This window comes from Chiloscyllium punctatum, chromosome 24, assembly GCF_047496795.1.
Source record: "Chiloscyllium punctatum isolate Juve2018m chromosome 24, sChiPun1.3, whole genome shotgun sequence".
Classification (NCBI taxonomy): Eukaryota; Metazoa; Chordata; class Chondrichthyes; order Orectolobiformes; family Hemiscylliidae; genus Chiloscyllium; species Chiloscyllium punctatum.
The window spans coordinates 56,239,035-56,262,098 of record NC_092762.1 but is presented as its reverse complement, the minus strand read 5'-3'; the positions used below and the strand labels follow the sequence as shown (position 1 = coordinate 56,262,098).

The following is a 23,064-nucleotide window of genomic DNA, read 5'->3' as shown; positions in this document are numbered from 1 at the left end:
CATAGGCACATTTAACAGTGTTTATACTGGGGAGGTCCAGGTTCTCAAAAAAGGACTGCATGCTCGCTGCACCATCTTCGCTGCCCTCCGACCGGTATAACTCTGCAAAGTATTCCCTAAATCTAACATTGACCTTCTTCAACTCATGGGGAGCTGTGCCAGCCTTCTCTCTAACAGACACAATGGATTGGGAAGCATTTTTCTTTCTAGCCAGATATCTACTTAGCTTATCTCCAAATTCAAACAATCTTTATTTAGCAATGGAGACCTTTTTTTTGCACACCTGTGTGTGTAATGAGTCGAGAGTAGCCCAGAGAGCTGTGACCCGCTGCAGCTTGACCAATGAAGGCCTATTATAATATATTTCCTCAGCTACCTTCAGACGGGCCTCCAGCATCTGTTGCAACTCCTCCTTCTGCCTCCTTCTAGTGATTAAATATAAAATGATCAGGCCTTGTATACATGCCTTAATGGTCTCCCAAAGTATTGCCGGATTACTGGCCGTACCCGAGTTGATATCCCAGAAGGCCCCGAACTCTCTTGTGATGTACTCAGCAAATTTGCTATCCCTTAACAGGAATGGGTCCACATGCCAGTGCCACACATCTATTCCACCAGCCTTGATTTTAACATCTAAATACATTGGCATAGGGTCCGAGATAGTTATATTCCTAATTTTGCAAGCCAATGTTCTGTCCAAACAGACGAACAGCATAAGGAACATGTCAATTAGTGTGTGGCACTTGTGTGGGTTGGAATAAAAAGTAAAGTCTCTTCCATTAGGATGGAGATGCTTCCACACACCCACTAATCCCAGTTCCTCATCCATGTCCACCAACTGTCCAGATTCTGCAGGTGCAGCTGTCAAGCCTCTTGGCATTCTGTCTGCCCCGGGATCCATTCTGCGGTTAAAACCCCCTCCTATGATTGTGCTGTGCAACCCAAGATTGACTAAATTAGCAACTGCATCTATTAGAAATTTAAGAGAGTGCGCCGGGGACAATAAGCATTCAGGACGCCATACTCTTCTCCATGTATTAGAGCTTTAAGAATGATGAAGCGTCCATGTTCATCCTTAATTTGCTCAGTTACCTGGAATGGGATGTTCCTTCTTATTGGTATAGCCACTCCTCTACTCTTAGAGCTAAAGGAGGAGAAGAATACCCTATCATAACCCCCCCGCCGGTGTAGTTTCAGATGTTCCTTATCGGCTAAATGCATCTCCTGTAGCAGGGCGATGTCAACCCTTTCCTTCCTAAGGCTTGACAGGCCCTTCTTTATTTTAATGGCTCCCTTTTACATTCCAGGTGCACCACCTAAACAGATCATTACCCATGGTCATCCAGGGCAGTCCATGGTCTCTCAAGAGGAGGAAGCTTATCTGAATTGCGGCGAGCAAAGAAGACATTAACTCTATAAATTCTAAAAACTACTCCTATAACAACTATTACAACTAAAAAACTAACCACTACATTTAACTTAAACATACACCCAAAGAAACACCAATTCTCTAGAGATCTCCCCCCTTGCCCATAGGGAGCACTCCTCCCAATCCTTGCTACCATCCTGGCTCTTTCCAGTTGAGGCCACGCCCCAGTCCCAGGCAATGCACAGATAAAGGAAACATGTATTGATATTCTGAGAGTTAACAATGGACACCCACCGTCCCCCCTCCACACCTCTTCTCCATACATCTTAACCACAGATATAGCCACCCCAAATCCAAAAAAGGACAGCAAAAAAATCCCAGACAATAACCAACCAACCGGAATAATAAATAAATCAGGTTTTACACCAAGGCAGTACAAAGGCTATAAAACTGATAACCACAGAAAGGGGAGAGAGGAGAGAAAGAGCGGCAGAGAATGTAAAGAAACACTGTACTATTGCCTGTAAAGGTGCCCCTCCCTCCTCCCCACCTCACTGCCCCTTTCCTGACCCAAGTCCTTTATTTCAAAGAGTTCACAAAGTCCTTTGCCTTTTCTGCCGAATCAAAATTATGTACCGTCCCTCTGTGAGCAAAACGCAACACCACCAGGTACCTCAAGGAATATTGAATGTTCAGATTCCTTAACTTTCTCTTAACTTCATCAAATGCCTTTCTCTTAACTATGGCTCCAGAGAAGTCTTGAAAAAGTATTATTCTTGAGCCATTGTATATTGAAGCCTGTGGATCTTTTCCGAGTCTTCTTGCTGTTTCAATCACTAACTGTTTTTCTTTATAGTACTGGAATCACACCTGCACCGGGTGGGGGCACGGGTCTGGTTGGACCTGAGCATTGTGATCCGGTGGGCCCGCTCCACACTCACCAGGCCCACACTCACCTCCAGCCTTAGGAAGTTCGGGAGCCATTTCTCCAAGAATCCAATGAGGTCCTCGCCTTCCTCACACTATGGGAGACCCACGAGCTGTCGGACTTTCATTCTACTTTTGTTTTCCAGGTTGCCCTCTTGTTCCTGAAGGATCCGAACCTGTTCTTCCAGCATTTGGATCCTTTCTCCCTTCACCACGGTCTCTGATGCTGCGGTCCTCTGTTCCACTGCTTCCACTCTTCAGTCCAGTTGTTTGAATCTCCAGCTCATGCTTCGTTGCATGGCAGATATCGGCTCCATTGCTGCTTCAATCTTTTCTCGGAGTTTGGCAAACTGAGAGCAAATGCTGCTGCCCTATTAAATCCAAAGGGGGCACCCCAGGAGTTTGAGCAATGGCTACAGGCTCCCCCGGCAGAGTAGGGGAGTTCCCTGCCTCCTGGACTCCTTTCACCCCTTTTCCTTTATTTGCCTTCATCCTGATCTTAGAGCTGTCAAATCACAATTTTAGCAGCTCCAGATATTCAGTAGCTTTAGATTAGATTACTTAGATTAGATTACCTACAGTGTGGAAACAGGCCCTTCGGCCCAACAAGTCCACACCGCCCCGCCGAAGCGTAACCCACCCATACCCCTACCCCTGCATCTACCCCTTACCTAACACTACGGGCAATTTAGCATGGCCAATTCACCTGACCTGCACATCTTTGGACTGTGGGAGGAAACCGGAGCACCCGGAGGAAACCCACGCAGACACGGGGAGAACGTGCAAACTCCACACAGTCAGTCGCCTGAGGCGGGAATTGAACCCGGGTCTCTGGCGCTATGAGGCAGCAGTGCTAACCACTGTGACACCGTGCTGCCCATGATATTATCGATTTATATTATCGATTTTTCTCTGAGGGGTGGTTAACGGGGGTGGGGGGAATGTAAAGGTCCAACTTACCAAGGAGTATGGCACAGAGTCCAGCACAGCAGACCACTCAGACTGCCGCCATCTTGGATCTGCACTAAAAACCTTTAGGAAGGAAACTGCCATCCTTACCTAGTCTGGCCTACATGTGACTCTAGATTCACAGCATCGTGGTTGACTCTTAATCTGAGTAATTAGGGGTGGGCATTAAATGCTGCCGAGTCAGTAACACCCTCATCTCATGAATGAATTTTAAAAAAGGAGCTGACAGGTTCTGAAATGTGTAAGCAACAGCACGACTGAGACTGAGTGACCATAGTTCAGTTGAACATTGCCAGAGGAAGTGTCAAGCTGCATCACCAGGACATCTGTGCTCCTTGCTATACTGCAGTGTATGGGCCTGAAAGGATTAATGTTGAGGACTGCCTTCAGCACTAGCCCTATGATGATGGCATATGGACTTGGAGGGAACAGCTCAAGATCTGAAAGGAGTAAAGCCTACCATCTAGCTCCTTCTCTGTAATGATATCCATCATGTTACTGTAACCTCTGTGTAGTTGCTATTTTGCAATAAACTGCATCTTATTTCACATTAGAGCCTCTTTTCATGAGACTACATCGGACAGTGTTGCAGGCAGATTCCTCTCAGGAAAGAAGATGATGAGAGCAAATCCAACACTCAATTCATTTTTTTTATTTCAAGGTAACGTGTCCTGATGGTGAAGGGGATAAAAGATCAGTCAACTCAGTTCCTGAAGAACATGGCCTTGCTCTTGCCTCTTTGTACGTTGGTTCCCGTGGCCAGTTCAAGCTGATTGCAGATGCTCATGAGTCTGTGCACAGACAGCAGGTCTGAGTAGAAAACCACGACATCATCCATGGTATGCAGTGGTGGGGAATCATCCTGCAACACACATGGGCCTCAGCAGAACAGGAAAATTCACCACTCTCATTAAAGCCAGTATAAACTTTGCCCCAGCTAGTGGGTTTAGTCCATTAGAGGTGTGTTAAATCTACTGCTTGATTAGTTGGACTGTGTTTATCTCCTCTTACAAGTTTACTTAATACCTTACTTTGTAGTTCAGCTGCAATATACTGAAAACACAATTGATTACCTCGTCAGAAAGGATTAATAATAGGGTGGAATCAATGAAATAGATTTCTACTCCATGCATCAGTATTAAGCAATTGATAGTGAATCACTAACCCATTTTATATCTCGCTCCACTTTTGCATTCAGTGACTTTACCAAGTGTGAATGCACCCTTGGATCTCATGGCATGTATTCCACACCCCCCAGTAATATACCAGAGGCATCTCAGTGGGTTAGAGAAATCGCTTTGCTAATCCTATATTATAGGATTGTGTTTGCAACTCAATACAAAAATTACAGACTGAAACAATTCCACAGAGACCGATATCCCAATACCAAGTCACCCTTTATTTCCATGTGCACAGTACTTGACACTGGTCTGGCTTCCTCAGAACCAGCTCTCGGAGTGAACAGAACCTCTGACACTCCTATTTATATTTGTCAGCCAGGGCTTTCTGATTGCTTCTGTAAATCTTGTCCAATCCGGGAACTCGTGTTCTATGAGGTTCACCTAGCTGACTGCATTACCAGCACTACACAGACTGTTCCAACACAAGAACATCTGGATCCAAAATAAAGCATCCAGGAGGCTGCAGCTGATAGGAGCTGATATCATTGGAGCAGACTCCCGAACACTTAAGGGAAGTATTAAATTGACATTGAACTGTTCCTTTTGAAATTGCAGAGCAGATGTTTCAATAGCTATGATTTCTTTAAATTATCCACATAACCTCCCATCCTCCCAACCCTCCAGCTTCCCTCCTGAAGGTGCTTTCTATTTGAATTAGAATGATCTCATCCTCGAAGCATTGAATTTCACTTGCTCGCTATCGACCTGCTCCACTAATCTGTCAATGTCTTTTGAAGTTCTACCCTGTTCTCCTCACAATTTACAGTTCTCCCAAGTTTTAATCATCCACAAACTTTGAAATTGCCCTCTGCTCACCAAAATCTATACCGTGTACACATATCAGGAAAAAACGAGGGTTACAATGCCAACATTTGGGAAATTCCAAATCTTTAAATCTATTTTTCAGTCTGAGAAATACTCATGAATCTTATACTCTCGTTTCCAATCACTCAGCCAATGTTGTATCCAGGTCATTCCTGTCCCTTTTATTCAAGTACCTTCTGGTTTGTGTGAATTCACAACTATGAGATAGTGCACATAACCCTTTGAAGAATTTGCAAAGATGTTCTTTGTGAGGATACATGTATTGTTCCTGGTAGCAAGGAATAATACTAATGACTTCAGGCAAGGTTAATTAAAGTGTTAAACATTAACTTCAGCTGTACCTTCATACAATGATATGCTCTTCTTGTTGGATGTGGGAGTTTAGGGAGAGTTTAAGTGCTACTGAGGATTATATCTGCAATAAATGCCATTGATTGCAAATCCTATCAGATTAATGAATTGGTTGGAGTGACAGTTAGAGGCAATGAGGAATTTACAAGAGCAAAGGGGTGTGATGGATGGCAGTTATAGGAAGGGAGAAAAGTCGCAGAAACAGTCACATAGATGGGTTAACTTCAGGAAAGGTAAGAGAGGTAGGCAGGTAGTGCATGAGTCTTCTGTGGCTATCCCCATTTCAAACAAGTATGTTATTTTGGAAAATGTAGGGGGTGATGGATTCTCAGGGGAATGTAGCACAAATAGCCAAGTTTCTGATATTGGGACTGGCTGTAATGTAATGAGGGCTACATTGGGTTCCAAGAGATCAATTGTGTTAGGGGACTGTCTAGTCTGAGGCACAGACAGATGTTTCTATGGCCAGTAGCGAAAAACCAGAATGGTGTATTGCCTACCTGGTGCCAGGATCAACGATGTCTCAGAAAGGATGCAGCGTGTTCTCAAGGGGGACAGAGCCCAGCAGGAGGACATTGTACGCATTGGAACCAATGACATAGGAAAGGAAAAAGATGAGATTCTGAGGGGAGAATATAGAGAGTTAGGTAAGAATTTAAAAAGGAGATCCTCAAGAGTAGTAATATCTGAATTACTCCCAGTGCGATGAGCTAGTGAGGGTAGGAATTGGAGGATAGAGCAGATGAATGCGTGGCTAAGGAGCTGGTGTATGGGAGAAGGATTCACATTTTTGGATCATTGGAATCTCTTCTGGGGTAGAAGTGACCCTGTACAAGGAGGACGGATTATACCTGAATTGGAAAGGGACTAGCATACTGGCAGGGAGATTTGCTTGAGCTGCTCGGGAAGATTTAAACTAGTAAGGTGGGGTAGTGGCACCCAGGGAGATAGTGAGGAAAGAGATCAATCTGAGACTGGTACAGTTGAGAAAATAAGTGAGTCAAACATTCAGGGCAGGCAGGGACAAAGCAGAGAACAAGGTAGGACTGATAAATTAAACTGCATTTATTTCAATGCAAGAGGCCGAACAGGGAAGGCAGGTGAACTCAGGGCATGGTTAGGAACATGGGACTGGGATATCATACCAATTACAGAAACATGGCTCAGGGATGGATAGGACTGGCAGCTTAATGTTCCAGGATACAAATGTTACAGGAAGGACAGAAAGGGATGCAAGAGAGGAGGGGGACTGGTGTTTTTGATAAGGGATAGCATTACAGCTGTACTGAGGGAGGATATTTCTGGAAATACATCCAGGGAAGTTACTTGGGTGGAAATGTGAAATAAGTAAGGAATGATCACCTTATTGGGATTGTATTATACACCCCCTAATAGTCAGAGGGAAATTGAGAAACAAATTTGTAAGGAGATCTCAGTTATATGTAAGAATAATAGGGTGATTATGGTAGGGGATTTTAACTTTCCAAACATATACTGGGATTGCCATAGTGTTAAAGGTTGAGATGAAGAGGAGTTTGTCAAGTGTGTACAAGAAACATTCTGATTCAGTATGTGAATACACCTACTAGAGGAGGTGCAAAACTTGACCTACTCTTGGGAAATAAGGCAGGGCAGGTGACTGAGGTGTCAGTGGGGGAGCACTTTGGGGCCAGCGGCCATAATTCTATTAGTTTTAAAACAGTGATGGAAAAGGATCTAAAAGTTGAAGCTGTAATTTGGAAGAAGGCCAATTTTGAAGGTATTAGGCAAGAACTTTCAAAAGCTGATTAGGGGCAGATGTTTGCTGGTAAAGGGACAGCTGGAAAATGGGAAGCCTTCAGAAATGAGATAACAAGAGTCCAGTGACAGTGTGTTCCTGCTAGGGTGAAAGGAAAGGCTGGTAGGTAAAGAGAATGCTGGATGACTTGGTTAAGAAAAAGAAGGAAGCATATGTCTTGTATGGACAGGATAGATCGAGTAAATCCTTAGAAGAGTATAAAGGAAGTAGGAGTATACTTAAGAGAGAAATCAGGAGGGCAAAACGGGGACATGAGATAGTTTTGGCAAATACAGATAAAGAGAATTCAAAGAGGCTTTTAAAAATACATCAAAGACAAAAGGGTACCTAGGGAGAGAATAGGGCCTCTCAAAGATCAGCAAGGCGGCCTTTGTGTGGAGCCACAGAAAATGGGAGCGATACTAAATTAGTATTTTTAATCAGTATTTACTGTGGAAAAGGATATGGAAGATTTAGAATGTAGAGAAATAGATGGTGACATTTTGAAAAATGTCCATATTACAGAGGAGGAAGTGCTGGATGTCTTGAAATGCATAAAAGTGGATAAATCCCCAGGTCTTGATTAGGCATACTCTAGAACTCTGTGGGAAGCGAGGGAAATGATTGTTGGGCCTCTTCCTGAGACATTTGTATCGATAGTTACAGGTGAGGTGCCAGAAGACTGGAGGTTGACTGACGTGGTGCCACTGTTTAAGAAGGGTGGTAAGGAGAGGCCAAAGAACTATAGACCAGTGAGCCTGACGTTGGTGGTGGACAAGTTATTGTAAGGAATCCTGAGGGAACAGGATGTACATGTATTTGGAAAGGCAAGGACTGATTAGCAATAGTCAACAAGGCTTTGTGCGTGGGAAATCATGTCTCACAAACTTGATTGAGTTTTTTAAAGAAGTAACAAAGAGGATTGATGAGGGCAGAGCAGTAGATGTGATCTCTATGGACTTCAGTAAGGCATTCGAGAAGGTTCCCCATGGGAGGCTGGTTAGCAAGGTTAGATCTCACCGGATACATTTAGACACAGAACTGGCTCAAAGGTAGGAGACAGAGGGTAGTAGTGGAGGGATGCTTTTCAGACTGGAGGCCTGTGACCAGTGGAGTGCCACAAGGATCGGTGCTGGGTCCTCTACTCTTCATCATTTATATTAATGATTTGGATGTGACCACATGAAGTGTACAGAGGAACCTTGATTATCCGAACGAGATTAGCGGGCAATATTTCATTCGTATAATTGATTATTCGCTTAATTGATTCAATGCTTCTCTGCTGGGGCTCGGAACTTTCTGAAGTTTCCTTTTTCCTTGCTCTGTCTGCCTTGCTCCCCCTCTCTGTCTCAGGGTTTGTTTCTGAGCAGACACACACTTGTGTATAAAGGTCCTGCAGCATTGCTGAAGCCTTCACCCCACCCCACCCCTCCAAATCAATTCAATGGGATTGACACAGCGAGCAGTTGCTAAGTCCACTCCCCATTCAGGAGACTAGGCAACAGCACACCACGTGAGAGCCCCCACCCCACCCTGTCTGCCTGCACCCATGTGCCCCTGTCTGTCCCCACCACCCAGTCTGACCCGGCCGCCCCACTCCCTGCCCACCCACTCCCATGCACCCACGCCCCCGTCAGGCCCCGTGAGCACGCCTCAATCTGCCCCACAACCCCAGGATGCCAGACTGGACACCAACAGTAAGACTGCTGCTGCTTTTAGGGGGTGAATCGCCAAATAGCACATTCACACACATGCGCGCACACACACGCGTACACACACAGACGCACATGCGTGCACACACAGTCACACATGTGCACGTGCGCACACACAGACACACACGTGTGCGTGCACACACATGCGCACACACACGCGCACACACACAGACACACACACACACACGTTTTTACTGCAACTTTTTGACAAGTTCAATTTTTGTCCTGTGCAGAACAATATTGGAGAGATTATCTGGAGAAGGGATGTTTAGTGTACACCCCTGTGTCGAACTCCAGCAAAAGCGTGGGGAGAGAGAGAGGGTGGGCAGTCAGTCATTAGGAGTCAGTGCCTGACCTCCCATCAATTTCCAGGACTGTTCTCGGCAGCATTTCAGTAAGTGGAATTCATTTTTATTCATTGTAACCAAAAGACGCCATCAGTGTTGAAACATCTCTTTGGTATACTGTTTCTATTGGGACCTTGAGATCTTCTTTAGATAATCTGAAATTCAGATGATTGATATTTGGATAACCGAGGTTCCTCTGTAGTTAGTAATTTTACAGATGACACCAAAATTGGAGGCATAGTGGACAGTGAAGAAGTTACCTCGGATTACGACATGGTCTTGATCAGATGGGCCAATGGACTGAGAAGTGGCAGATGGAGTTTAATTTAGATAAATGCAAGGTGCTGCATTTTGGGAAAGCTAATCTTAGCAGGACTTATACACTTAATGGTAAGGTCCTAGGGAGTGTTGCTGAACAAAGGGACCTTGGAGGGCAGGTTCACAGCTCCTTGAAAGTAGAGTCACAGGTAGATAGGATAGTGAAGAAGGTGTTTGGTATGCTTTCCTTTATTGGTCAGAGTATTGAGTACATGAGTTGGAAGGTCATGTTGAGGCTGTATAGGATATTGGTTAGGGAACTTCGGGAATATTGCATGTAATTCTGGTCTCCTTCTTATTGGAAGGATGTTGAGAAACTTGAAAGGGTTCAGAAAGGAATTACAAGGATATTGCCAGGGTTGGAGGATTTCAGTTATAGGGAGGGGTTGAATAGGCTGGGGCTATTTTCCTCGGAACATCGGAGGCTGAGGGGTGACCTTATAGAGGATTATAAAATCATGAAGGGCATGGATAGGGTAAATCAACAAGGTATTTTCCCTGGGGGTGGGGGTGGGGGGGAGGGGAGGGGGGGGTGTGGGGTGGGAGTCCAGAACTAGAGAGCATAGGTTTAGGGTGAGAGGGGAAAGGTATAAAAGAGACTGAAGGGGCAACTTTTTCATGGAGAGAGTCATGTATGTATGGAATGAGCTGCCAGAGGAAGTGGTGGAGGCTGGTACAATTGCAACATTTAAAAGACATCTAAATTAGAGTCATAGAGATGAACAGCATGGAAACAGACCCTTCGGTCCAACCCGTCCACGCCGACCAGACATCCAAATCCAATCTAGTCCCACCTGCCAACACCCGGCCCATATCCCTCCAAACCCTTCCTATTCATATACCCATCCAAATGCCTCTTAAATGTTGCAATTGTACCAGCCTCCACCACTTCCTCAGGCAGCTCATTCCATACACGTACCACCCTCTGCATAAAAAAGTTGCCCCTTAGGTCTCTTTTATATCTTTCCCCTCTCACCCTAAACCTATGCCCTCTAGTTCTGGACTCCCTCACGTGTACTGAGGCACAGTGAAAAGCTTTGTCTTGCGTGTAATACAGGCAGATCACACAGTTAAATAACATAGATAAGTAAATAATAGGTAAACAGCAGCAAAAACCAAAACACAGGTAACAAGCGAATGTTAAGGTTTGTGAGTCCATTCAGTATTCTAACAACAGTAGGTAGAAACAGTTTCGAAACCGGCTGGGTATGTGTTCAGGCTTCTGTACCTTCTCCCCGATGATAGAGGTTGGAGGAAAGTATTGCCAGGGTGGGATGGATCATTTTTGGAACGCTGGCCGCCTTTCCTTGACAGCGAGCCTGGTAGATCGATGGGTATATTAATCAGAAAGATTTGGAGGGTATGGACCACGTTTTGGTAGGTGAGATCAGATTGGGTTGGGGTATCTGGTCGGCATGGATGGGTTGGACCAAAGCGTCTGTTTCCGTGCTGTACATCTCAATGACTCTATGACTCTACATGTGATTTTGACATCCAGGAGTTATAGAGTCATAGAGTCATAGAGATGTACAACATGGAAACAAACCCTTTGGTCCAACCTGTCCATGCCGACCAGATATCCCAACCCAATCTAGTCCCACCTGCCAACATCCGGCCCATATCCCTCCAAACCCTTCCTATTCATATACCCATCCAAATGCCTCTTAAATGTTGCAATTGTACCAGCCTCCACCACTTCCTCTGGCAGCTCATTCCATACACATAGCACCCTCTGTATGAAAACATTGCCCCGTCATTCTCTTTTATATCTTTCCTCTCTCACCCTAAACCTATGCCCTCTAGTTCCCTGCCCGAGCCAGGGAAAAGACTTCGCCCCTTTACCCTATCCATGCCCCTCATAAATTTGTAAGCCTCTATAAGGTAACCCCTCAGCCTCTGATGCTCCAGGGAAAACAGCCCCAGCCTGTTCAGCCTCTCCCTATAGCTAAAATCCTCCAACCCTGGCAACATTCTTGTAAGTCTTTTCTGAACCCTTTCAAGTTTCACAACATCTTTCCGATAGGAAGGAGACCAGAATTACACGTAATATTCCAACAGTGGCCTAACCAATGTCCTGTACAGCTGCAACATGACCTCCCAACTCCTGTACTCTGACCAATAAAGGAAAACATACCAAATGCCTTCTTCACTATCCTATCTACCTGCGACTCCACTTTCAAGGAACTATGAACTTGCACTCCAGGTCTCTTTGTTCAGCAACACTCCCTCGGACTTTACCATTAAATGTTTAAGTCCTGCTAAGATTTGCTTTCCTAAAATGTAGCACCTCGCATTTATCTGAATTAAACTCCATCTGCCACTTCTCAGCCCATTGGCCCATCTGGTCAAGATCCTGTTGTAATTTGAGGTAACCCTCTTCGCTGTCCACTACACCTCCAATTTTGGTGTCATCTGCAAACTTACTAACTGTACCTCTTCTGCTCGCATTCAAATCATTTACGTAAATGACAAAAAGTAGAGGACCCAGCACCGATCCTTGTGGCACTCCATTGGTCACAAGCCTCCAGTCTGAAAAACAACCCTCCACCACCACCCTCTGTCTTCTCCCTTTGAGCCAGTTCTGTATCCAAATGGTTAGTTCTCCCTGTATTCCATGAGATCGAACCTTGCTAATCAATCTCCCATGGGGAACCTTGTCGAATGCCTTACTGAAATCCATAACATCTACTGCTCTGCCCTCATCAATCCTCGTTGTTACTTTCTCAAAAAAACTCAATCAAGTTTGTGAGACATGATTTTCCATGCACAAAACCATTTTGACTATCCCTAATCAGTCCTTGCCTTTCCAAATACATGTACATCCTGTCCTTCGGGATTTCCTCCAATAATTTGCCCACCACCGAGGTCAGGCTCACTGGTCTATAGTTCCCTGACTTGTCCTTACCGCCCTTCTTAAACAGTAGCACCATGTTTGCCAACCTCCAGTCTTCCGGCACCTCACCTGTGACTATTGATGATACAAATATCTCAGCAAGAGGCCCAGCAATCACTTCTCTGGCTTCCCACAGAGTTCTCGGGTACGCTTGATCAGGTCTTGGGAATTTATCCACTTTTTTTGCGTTTCAAGACATCCAGCACTTCCTCCTCTGTAATATGGACATTTTGCAAGATGTCACCATCTATTTCCCTACAGTCCATATCTTCAATATCCTTTTCCACAGTAAACACTGACACAAAATACTCATTTAGTATCTCTCCTGTTTCATGCAGCTCCACACAAAGGCCGCCTTGCTGTTCTTTGAGGGGCCCTAATCTCTCCCTAGTTACCCTTCTGTCCTTAATGTATTTGTAAAAACTCTTTGGATTCTCCTTAATTCTATTTGCCAAAGCTATCTCATGTCCCCTTTTTGTCCTCCTGATTTCCCTCTTAAGTATACTCCTTCTGCCTTTATACACTTCTAAGGATTCACTTGATCTATCCTGTCTATACCTGACATATGCTTCCTTCTTTTTCTTCACCAAACCTCAATTTCTTTAGTTATAGAAGTTTATAAATTCATGAGACTCATGGTTTGGATGAGTAGCCAAGGTCTTTTTCCCAGCGTAGGTGAGTCAAAAACCTGAGGCCATAGGTTTAAGGTGAGAAGGGAAAGGTTTAAAAGGGACATAAAGGGCAACTTTTTCATGCAGAGAGAGTGGTGCATGTCTGGAATGAGCAGCCAGAGGAGGTGGTAGTGGCTGGTACAATTACAACATTTAAAAGGCATCTGGATGGGTACATGAAAAGGAAGCGTTTAGAGGGATATTGGCTAAATGCTGGCGAATGGGGATAGATTAATTTAGGATATCTTGTTGGCATGGACAAGTTGGATAGAAAGGTCTGTTTTGATGCTGTACGTCTCTATGAATCTATGATTAATTGACATTCATAAGAGTAGGGAGCATGAACATTGTTGCCTCTAACACCTACAGAGTGCAGCTCCATTAATATTCTCAATAAATATGCTCATATTCTGCAACTTCACAAAAAAATCTCTTGTTTCTACTTCACCAATTCTAATTAATAGTTACACATTTGCAGTAAATTAATTTTAATGGAAAATCTCAATTAGTGGTATTGTAGGCATTGAAGAAAATTAGCTGATTAGAAAATTGTTAAGGAGGCATGCCATGTTTCCTTCAATCTACAGTTCAAACCTGCAAGTAAATTTCATGTGAATGTGCATTTTTAAAAATATTCCAGCCTTCAGGGAATCATGTGCCTTTTAAATCCAATTATTATACATTTTCCACATGTGTGCCTTTACAGATGCTGATATTAAATATTTTATCCTTCAGATTATCCTTAATCCAGTATTATCATTGTTCAAATCATGTCTCTAGTCCATAGAATGATAGAATCCAACAGAACAGAAACCATTTCAGCCCATCAATCTAGTGCTGGAAAGAATTCACCTGTTCTTTCCCAGACCCTCAGTCTGTAGAACTTTGTATCTTCTGGTTTCACTTATTACACATTCTATTTCTTTTTAAAACTTGATGTTGGTGAAATATACTGCTTGTTGCCTTATTTCATCTTTTGTCTGACTCTGTTTAATTGGAGCTGGACAAACCCCCTAATACCGTGTCAACGCTACCCCCATGACTTCATTTCTCAACTACAGAAAAGCCTGCAATGTGATCACATTAAATGAATGATCTCATCTGGTTCCCCAAGATCTGGGTGGGCTAAATTGTCATAGCTGTTTTGTAAGAACCAAAGACAGCTGTTTTTATACTCAAGGATCAGCTATGAATGTTATAAAAATGTTGCAATCAATGTGCAGTAAGGGGGTTATATTAATCCTATGAGAGAGTCTGACTAATAATCTGCCTGTGCAGTTTCCTAAAGGTCAGAAACAGTCCAAATTAAAATCTTAAATACAATAAAGAACTGTGGATGCTAGAAATCTGATTTTAAAAACCCAGAAATTACTGGAGAAACGTAGCAGATCTGGCACCATGTGTGGAGAGAAAGCAGAGTTAATATATTGCCAGTGACCCTTCTTCAGATTTGATACTGGCTCGGAGAAGGTGGGGATGATAGGGGGTGGGTGTACAGGGGTAGTGATAAAAGGAGTGAGCAGTCAGATGGAAATGGAGTTTAGAGACAGAAAATGACAATTAGGCAGACAAAGTAATGGCTGATGGTATACTGAGGAGAAAGAAAATGGGGACTATAAGTAGGGTTGGCTGACCTAGTGAAAGGTTCTGACCTGAAGCGTCAAATCCCTACCTCCTCTGATGCTGCTTGTCCTGGTGTGCTTATCCCAGCCACACTCTTTATCTACTGTGCTGACAACAGTCAACATTATGACTGGGTCTGGGGTATAGGGGTGGGTAAAGTCCATGGAGGAATGTGTTCAGGTTCTAAAACCATTCAACTTGATATTGTCTTCTGAAGGCTGCAGGGTCTGCAAGTGTAAAGTAATTACTGTTGTTCCACTATGTGCTGAGAAAATTAAAATCTTCTTCCTGTGGGTTCCGGGTGACTTTGTCTCTACACCATTTCCCACTCTAGAGATTCCAGTTCCTGTTCTTTCTGATTTGCAATGTTCTCACAGGTACAGTGAACAATCACAGTGCAAGAGGTTCCCTCTGTGCGCTGAGGGTGCCATTTCTAGGCAAGGTACTGGATTCTTCCTGCTACCACTGTGTTAGCTCAATGTGCCTCACTATATTAATGTTCACTTCATGAGGCTGATTTATGAAAATGAGTCATGTGGGGAAACAAAAACGCAGCATGTCTTTATCAATCATAATCCAGCTAGACACTTGACATTTTTTGTTCTGAAAATACCTGGGAAACCAGAAAACTCCCAATAACCTATCATTAGCGGTGGTCACAAATTGTTTACATATATAGAACCTAATTCTATGATGCACAAAAATGGCCTGCAATTTGCTCCCCTGAACTTAGGAAGAGCTTAATGTAGAATTGAATAGTCCTTTCTTGTTATTGCCTTTGCATTGTTCTGAATTGAAGTAATGACGTAAGTCATCCTTCCTACAGAGGGCATCTGTGAGCTAGAAATAGCACCTTGGACAATGCTGTTTGGATCCTTTGTTGTCGCCAGGAAAAATAGCAGTGTCATAACGGTTCAAGTAATTTTTAGCTGATTAACAGATAAAGAGCTGTTCAGGCATTTAATCTCGACTGCATATTTGAAAACAGAAGCTGGATTCCTTGGTGAGTGCAAGTCTGTGCAGGCATCAGCCAACTGATGCTTTCATGAATGGTCTGGTGCCTATAAGGTTGTACAGGGGACATGGCCCAGATGGTTTGATTTAATCTTTGTTCAATGCCGGAACAATCTACCTGCTAACATTAAAAATTCTTTTCCTTCTCCTCCATCAATGTGGTCCACATTCTCACTGAAACCCATAGTATTCGGCTATATCTTGAGGTTGAAAAATTATGCATAACCCTATCAGGCTTGCACTCTGGGGAGTTTGGAGTGCACTTTAGTCAGTATCCAAGGGAAGAAACTGTAAAGATGGAGGCAAAACAAAGATAGAATTAAAGTCTCCCGTGCTCAACTTTCCTCTAAATTAAACACTGTTAGGGCACAGCACCACATTTTTTCCAATGGAACACAATGATGAAAGGAATATAAGGAATTCTTACCTGATGTTATTCTGCTAATGCCATTTCGTCTATATGGAAATGCTGTATTGGGAGCAGATTCATGACTTGCTGCCCCCCTTTTGCCAGGAGAAAATGCAGATTGGCGAAAGCAGGTTTGAACTTTTGCCTTATCTATTGCTCTCATCAATATGCCAACAAGTTAGTCCAACAATGCAATAAATTTATTCAGTGCAAATTATACATTGGACCCAAGGAAGTTAAATTGGAAAAAAAAACAAAGTATTACAGGTGCTGGAAATTTGAAACAAAAAACAGAAAGCAAAAAAAACTCAGCAGGTCTGGCAGAGATGGATCACCAGATCTGAAAGATAAATCAGAGTATTGTCTAAATGATATAAAACTAGGAACTGTAGAGAACCAAAGTGATTTGGGAGTTCAAGTGCATAGGTCATTGAAAGTAAGTACACAGTCACCAAAAGCAAAAAGGAAAAGTGTTGGCTTTTCCCTCACTAGGAGCTGAAATACTAAGGGGAAGAAGAATGCTTGAGTTTTTTGCATCATGACTCACAAATGATGCTGGCGCTTAGAGGGTTAAATTATGAAGCTGGTTTGCATAAACCTGATGTGTATTTCTAAAAGATTCTGTATGTTTGAATAATTGGAACTCTGAAGACTAATGTAGATAGATTTTTTTATTGGATAAGTCTGTTAATTGATATGGAACATGCCATCAAGATCGTGACTCAAGATTTTCAAGGGTCCTATTGTTATGATTTTTGGATTGGATTTAGAATACGTTCTAATAGGACAGAAAATAGATCATAAAATGTATGATTTTCTAGCCTTGAAGAGAATTCTCTTTTAAAGCCTCCATGTTTTGTGTCTGTATTATTTTGCGACTCGACCTTGTGATCGATCTGTATTGTGTCTACAAACTGTATTCACAGAAATCATTTGGTTTTCAGTGAAACAAAAACAGAAATTGCTGGAAAGGCTCAGCAGGTCTGGCAGCCTCTGTGGAGAGAAATCAGAGTTAACATTTTCATTCAAGTGACCCTTCCTCAGAACTGATGGTAGCTAGGTTTTCTGTAATGTCTGCTTCGTAACTTGTAATGTGTTTAATAATTTTGAATAAACTAACTCACTGAGTTAATCAATCCCTGCCAAGTGATTATTAAACCATTACTATTAACATGACATGGTGAACAATAGTGACAAATAGTGTATTAATGAGATCTGCTGTGCTTGAACAGTCAGAAAGCAGGTTTACTCTATGGTCAATAGCTTTACATCGTGCTAAAGTGCATGAGGCAGATGTTAATTACACTGGAAAATATTGAAAATATAGCTTTCTATTAGTGGACGCATCCCTAATAAGCACCAATTTAATACATTTTATCATGGCACATGGTCAGGGTATATGCTGAATTGTAAATGCATACATTCTTCAATAGTTCTTCGATACTGTAAGTCACTGGTTTGTTCAGCAAATCATTCTGGAAAGATTTCCTGGGTAAATGGAAGATCAACGGTATATTGTCAGGATACCTATAAAAATCCATTTTAAACTGAGACACAGCAAGCTTCCTAACGAAATGTAAACTGTTTAAACAACATTCGACTATTGCTTCAGGATTTGGGTGTGTCTGATGCAGAAAGAAAACACGCCATTAAGATTTGCTTAGCAATTAAGAATGAAAATCGATAAAGGCTTAACATGTCAGGATTAATAACCAAAGAACTAAAAGATGTCCAAAGGAATAAGTTCCCACAGCACAAAAAATAAATTATAAATATAATGTTTGTTATATGATTGCCTTGTCGTTAAAAGAGTTTACTTTTAAAACTCCATGTCCTGTGTGTATATTGTGTTGCAATCAATCCAGTTCATACTCTGTTCAATTGCCATTGTCGAGTGTATAAATTTAGTGCTCATTAGGGATATGTGTGCTTATAAGAAAGCTGAATTTTCAATGTCACATTAAAAGAACAATTCAGAGTCAGGTTAAACTTTTATATTTTTCAACTAGACCTTTTTAGTCAGAAGCCTACAGAATCTGTAGACTTCTTTATGTGCAGGTGCAGAGAAAAATTAATTCTGTGATTTTTCTGATGGGAAACTAGCAATTAGAATGGTCAAGTGGCTGATCATGTCCATACCCAGGAAATCTTTCCAGAATGATTTGCTGAACAAACCAGTGACTTACAGTGTCAAAGAACTATTGAAGAATGTATGCATTTACAAAGTGTCCTTTAAAGTCTATGATACTTACAGGTTTTAAGTACAAACTTCATGGTTGATACAATCACTCAAACATCCAAAAATGAAATGAGGAAGATATGATGTTCTGCATACATCGTGGAAATGCCCAGTTTTCATCCAGTTGTATAAGGCATGTAGGAGAAAAGGCCATTGACAGTCGCACTGTAACTAGAACACTGCACTGAGCGTTGTAATGTAAGACAAAACATGTCTCGCACTGTCCATTCCATGGAAACTATCAATGCCACATATCTGGAGTGTTTGCATCATTTCAAATTATTTGTCCTCATAAAACAGATGACTGTTATTGGCTAAGATTGACACAGGGGCAAGCGGCTATATACTGTCTCTGCATATTTTAAAATATGTATAATCACAAATAATGGAAGCCATGATAAAATCTATTAATGTAAAACTTCCAGCATATAATAGTTTACCAATTCCATGTACAGAATTAGTAGTTTTGGGACACAAATACAATCACTTGATTGGGACGTTACAGAAACCGTACTTTGCACACTGAACCAGCAATTGCAGGTATAACGGTGTTTCATGATCTCATACTAGTCACGATCCAGTCCAACATTAGAGACACAACAGAAACTGAAGCAGACTGTTCAAGAAACACTTGCAGAACTGAATATGAAAGAACAGAACACTTTATTTTCTTCTGGATTAGTGGAGCTACAATCACAATTCTGTGCTGTGAATAAAAATAATGAGTAAAATTCAGGATGAGAAAGTTGAACGGCTAGCTTAAGATAAATCCAAACATGGGAATGCCATTTCTGAGATGATGGCTTCATTAGGTGATACTGCCATAAAACTCAGACAAATTAATGGAGAGCTGCAAGAGAAAGAATTCTGGAACAACTTGCAGACAAAACAGTTCAGGCTCAGCAGGAACAGTTACAGAAACATTGGCTTGAGTTCAGAACAATACTAGACAAAGTGACGAACCTGTAAAAATAGATGGAAATGCACTTTGCACACTGTAAATAAGTCATGAGACAAGCCTTTCTGAAAGAAATGCCAAAAATGATGCTCTACTGAAAGAACTCAGGCATGGTTTAGATTAGATTACTTACGGTGTAGAAACAGGCCCTTCGGCCCAACAAGTCCACACCCACCCTCCGAAGAGCAACCCACCCAGACCCATTCCCCTACATTTACCCCTTCACCTAACACTACGGGCAATTTAACATGGCCAATTCACCTAACCTGCACATTTTTGGACTGTGGGAGGAAACTAGAGCACCCGGAGGAAACCCACGCAGACACGGGGAGAATGTGCAAACTCCACACAGACAGTTGCCTGAGGCGGGAGTTGAACCTGGGTCTCTGGCACTGTGAGGCAGCAGTGCTAACCACTGTGCCACCCTGCCGCCCCTAAAATATGGAACGCTTCACGAATTTGCGTGTCATCCTTGCACAGGGGCCATGCTAATCTTCTCTGTATCGTTCCAATTTTAGTATATGTGCTGCCGAAGTGAGCACCGTGTAGATGAAACTAAACATTAAGTGAGGCAGCAAGTGAAAGAGATCCATTCTTCAAATAAAAAAAAGAGAAACAGCAAGTTGAATAGGCTGGACAGTTATTGGAGAAAGTTGTGAAAGAGAAAATATATTAGATCAACAGAAGGCTAATCATTTGTTGAACTAGAACAATCTTGAGTGTAAATTTAGAACATTCAAACAGAGCTGGAAGCTCTTCAGGAACAAAGCAATAAATACCAAGATTTGGATCACTCGAAAAATAAAATCAGCCAGTGGCTAATCTGGAAGAAAACCTGGCTGTAATGCGTCAGGATTAGCAAATTCTAGAGCAACAGCTGCAGACTGTCAGGTGGAGTAGCAATATTGTCTGTACACAAAACTTAGACTTATTAAAGATAAACTCCTTTAAAAATTAGGTACAAATTTGATACCCAACTCATTTCCAAAATGAAAGTTTAACGACTTCAAGTAACAAATTTGAAGCGGTTGCTGCCTGAACTGCTGCGCTTTTCCAGCATCACTCTAATCCAGAATCTGGTTTCCAGCATCTGCAGTCATTGTTTTTACCACCGCAGTCCATGATGGAAAAACCTGACAATACAAACAGGAACAATAGGCAACATGAAACACTCTGCAAATCAATGACACCTTAAGACAAAGTCACCACGATGAGATCTGGATATATCAGCAAATTATCTATACAGTATAGAAACTCATAGGCTCATTTGTTATTTGAAGTCGTTAAACTTTCATTTTGGAAATGAGTTGGGTATCAAATTTGTACCTAATTTGTAAAGAAATTTATCTTTAAGTCTAAGTTTTTTGTATGTACAATATTGCTACTCCGCCTGACAGTCTGCATGCTTTGTGTGTTTAGGCTGCACTCACTGAAATTACTTGGTTGGTTGTAGCATCTGCCCCATAGCTAGTAATGTGTTCTACTGTGCTTTAAACAAGCTGATCATAGAGTTAATCAATCCTTCGCTAGTGTTTGATTGTTGATACAACAGTGATTCAGTCTGCTTTTATATCTCACATTTTTGTAGTCTTAAATCTTAAGGAGCTCTAATTGTACCTGTGACAGTTCTTTAAATAAGCTAGCCATTAATCCCATTTCCTTACTCTTTCTCATTGCCCTGCATGTCTGTGGTTTGCTGTCCAAAACTCAATTCTTCAGGATATAGACTTAGGGTTCAGTTTTTGTGCAGTTCTGAGTGATAATAATTCTGAGTGCTTTATTTGTTCCTGTTAAAAAGTTGCTTTAATAAAAATTTTCAAATGAACTATTTGGAAGTCTTTATGTTAAAGGTTAAATTATCAGCTTCTCGATCTCAGTTCTGTGAATGGATAGACACTGTCACTGCTACAATTGAAAATTAATGCAAGCTGTTAGAAAAAGCTAAAAGCCAGCTGTCTCAAACTTTGATTGCAATTCACAAAATAACTGAATACAAATGAGTTTTCAAAGGTGAAGGAACTTCAGAGAGGTTAAATGGTTGGGGTTCTCTTCTGGTTCAGTGAGTAAAAATCCTAATTATATTTTTATACCCTACAGACAGAAGGATGCCTGTCTCTCCTGCATTAGCTGCCATTGCAGTAGTAACAATACAATTTGTGAAATGACTCCAGGCTATGGAGAGGAACAAAAACCATCCAAGGTTTCATTTTCCAAATGTTGCCTGATGATTTTGGTTGTTTGAGGAGGGGAAAATAAGATTTGACTGGAGGACCCTACAGAATTAAATAGCCTTTTGGCATCTACTGGCCTGGTTTACTAAAGATGAATAATCACTCGGGTGAGTTAACATTCTGCGCAACTATTCACCATGAAGCATCAATGCTGCTGATAATGACGTGAAGAATAGGTTAAATGCATCAGCTGTAGCATGCTAGAATTCATTTGTACATTCTCCCTTCATAACTGAGGAGCAGTTACATTGCAGTCTTTGTAGAGCAGATTACATAAATACAGTGAGCACCTTTGCCACATTCTTCACAGTATCTAAGAAGTTAAAGAAAACAGTTCTCTCTAAATCCTAAAATGTCGAACAAAATAATGAATAGCTGGGAGCAAATCTCAAGCTCCAAACTTGTTCCAGGTCTCAGATGACAATTATAAAACACGAGAGCAATATCTTCTAAACCCCTTTGTGAGAATACTACCTGGTAATCGCTACTTTCAAATAAATTGCTTTCCTGTAGTAATATTGCATTTTTTATTATTTATATACAAATCACCTATGGTAACCTTTCAGTCTTTTGTTTAAATAGATGCCCTTTATAAATAATCTCAAAATATTAAATCGCTGTTAAATTCAAAACAGAATTTAATTGTGACTGCATTACTGTATGTCAAGAATAAATAATATTTTGAAGAAAGTCTTGGACTTTGCAAGTCAATGCAATTTCCGGATTCAATCTTATGAAGATGCTTTTGAAAAATATAATCAGAAGTTATACTTGGTTCCATTGATAATAACTCGCATTTATACATAGAATGTTGCAATGATGGCATGCACTTGCTAAATGTTGGTCATGCGATTATCATGTCGTGTGGTATAATATATGTGTGCACTTTATTAATGACATTACGACTGCCCTTGTTTCTTGTTGTACAACTTAAATTTCTGTTGTTCAATTATTTTCACCCCTCCTATGCCTATTTTACACATTCTAAATCCCTATGTCCATCTTAACAAGGGTTCTTTCAAAACCCATCGCTGTGCATGTGCCATCTGATCACTGGGTGCTCACAAATTGTTCAAAATCTTCCGGAATGGGAATGGGAAAGAGGTTACATGAGGACAGATTGATTTGTCCATTACGTCCCTTAAATGTGATGTAGTATGTACTGCTTAACTTCACCTTAAAGACAATAGGGGCATAGGTCAGTGGCAATCGGAAATCTCGGTGTTTAGTCAGGGTCTTTATGGTGTGGA

The 23,064-nt window shown here is 41.8% G+C and overlaps 1 non-coding gene across 1 annotated transcript; it reads right to left on the bottom strand.

Moving 5' to 3' along the window:
- Positions 1-20,018: 20,018 nt before the first annotated feature.
- LOC140494874 (U6 spliceosomal RNA) lies at positions 20,019-20,125 on the bottom strand. The gene has a single exon (XR_011964049.1). It is a non-coding gene; the product is annotated as a U6 spliceosomal RNA (small nuclear RNA).
- Positions 20,126-23,064: the final 2,939 nt, after the last annotated feature.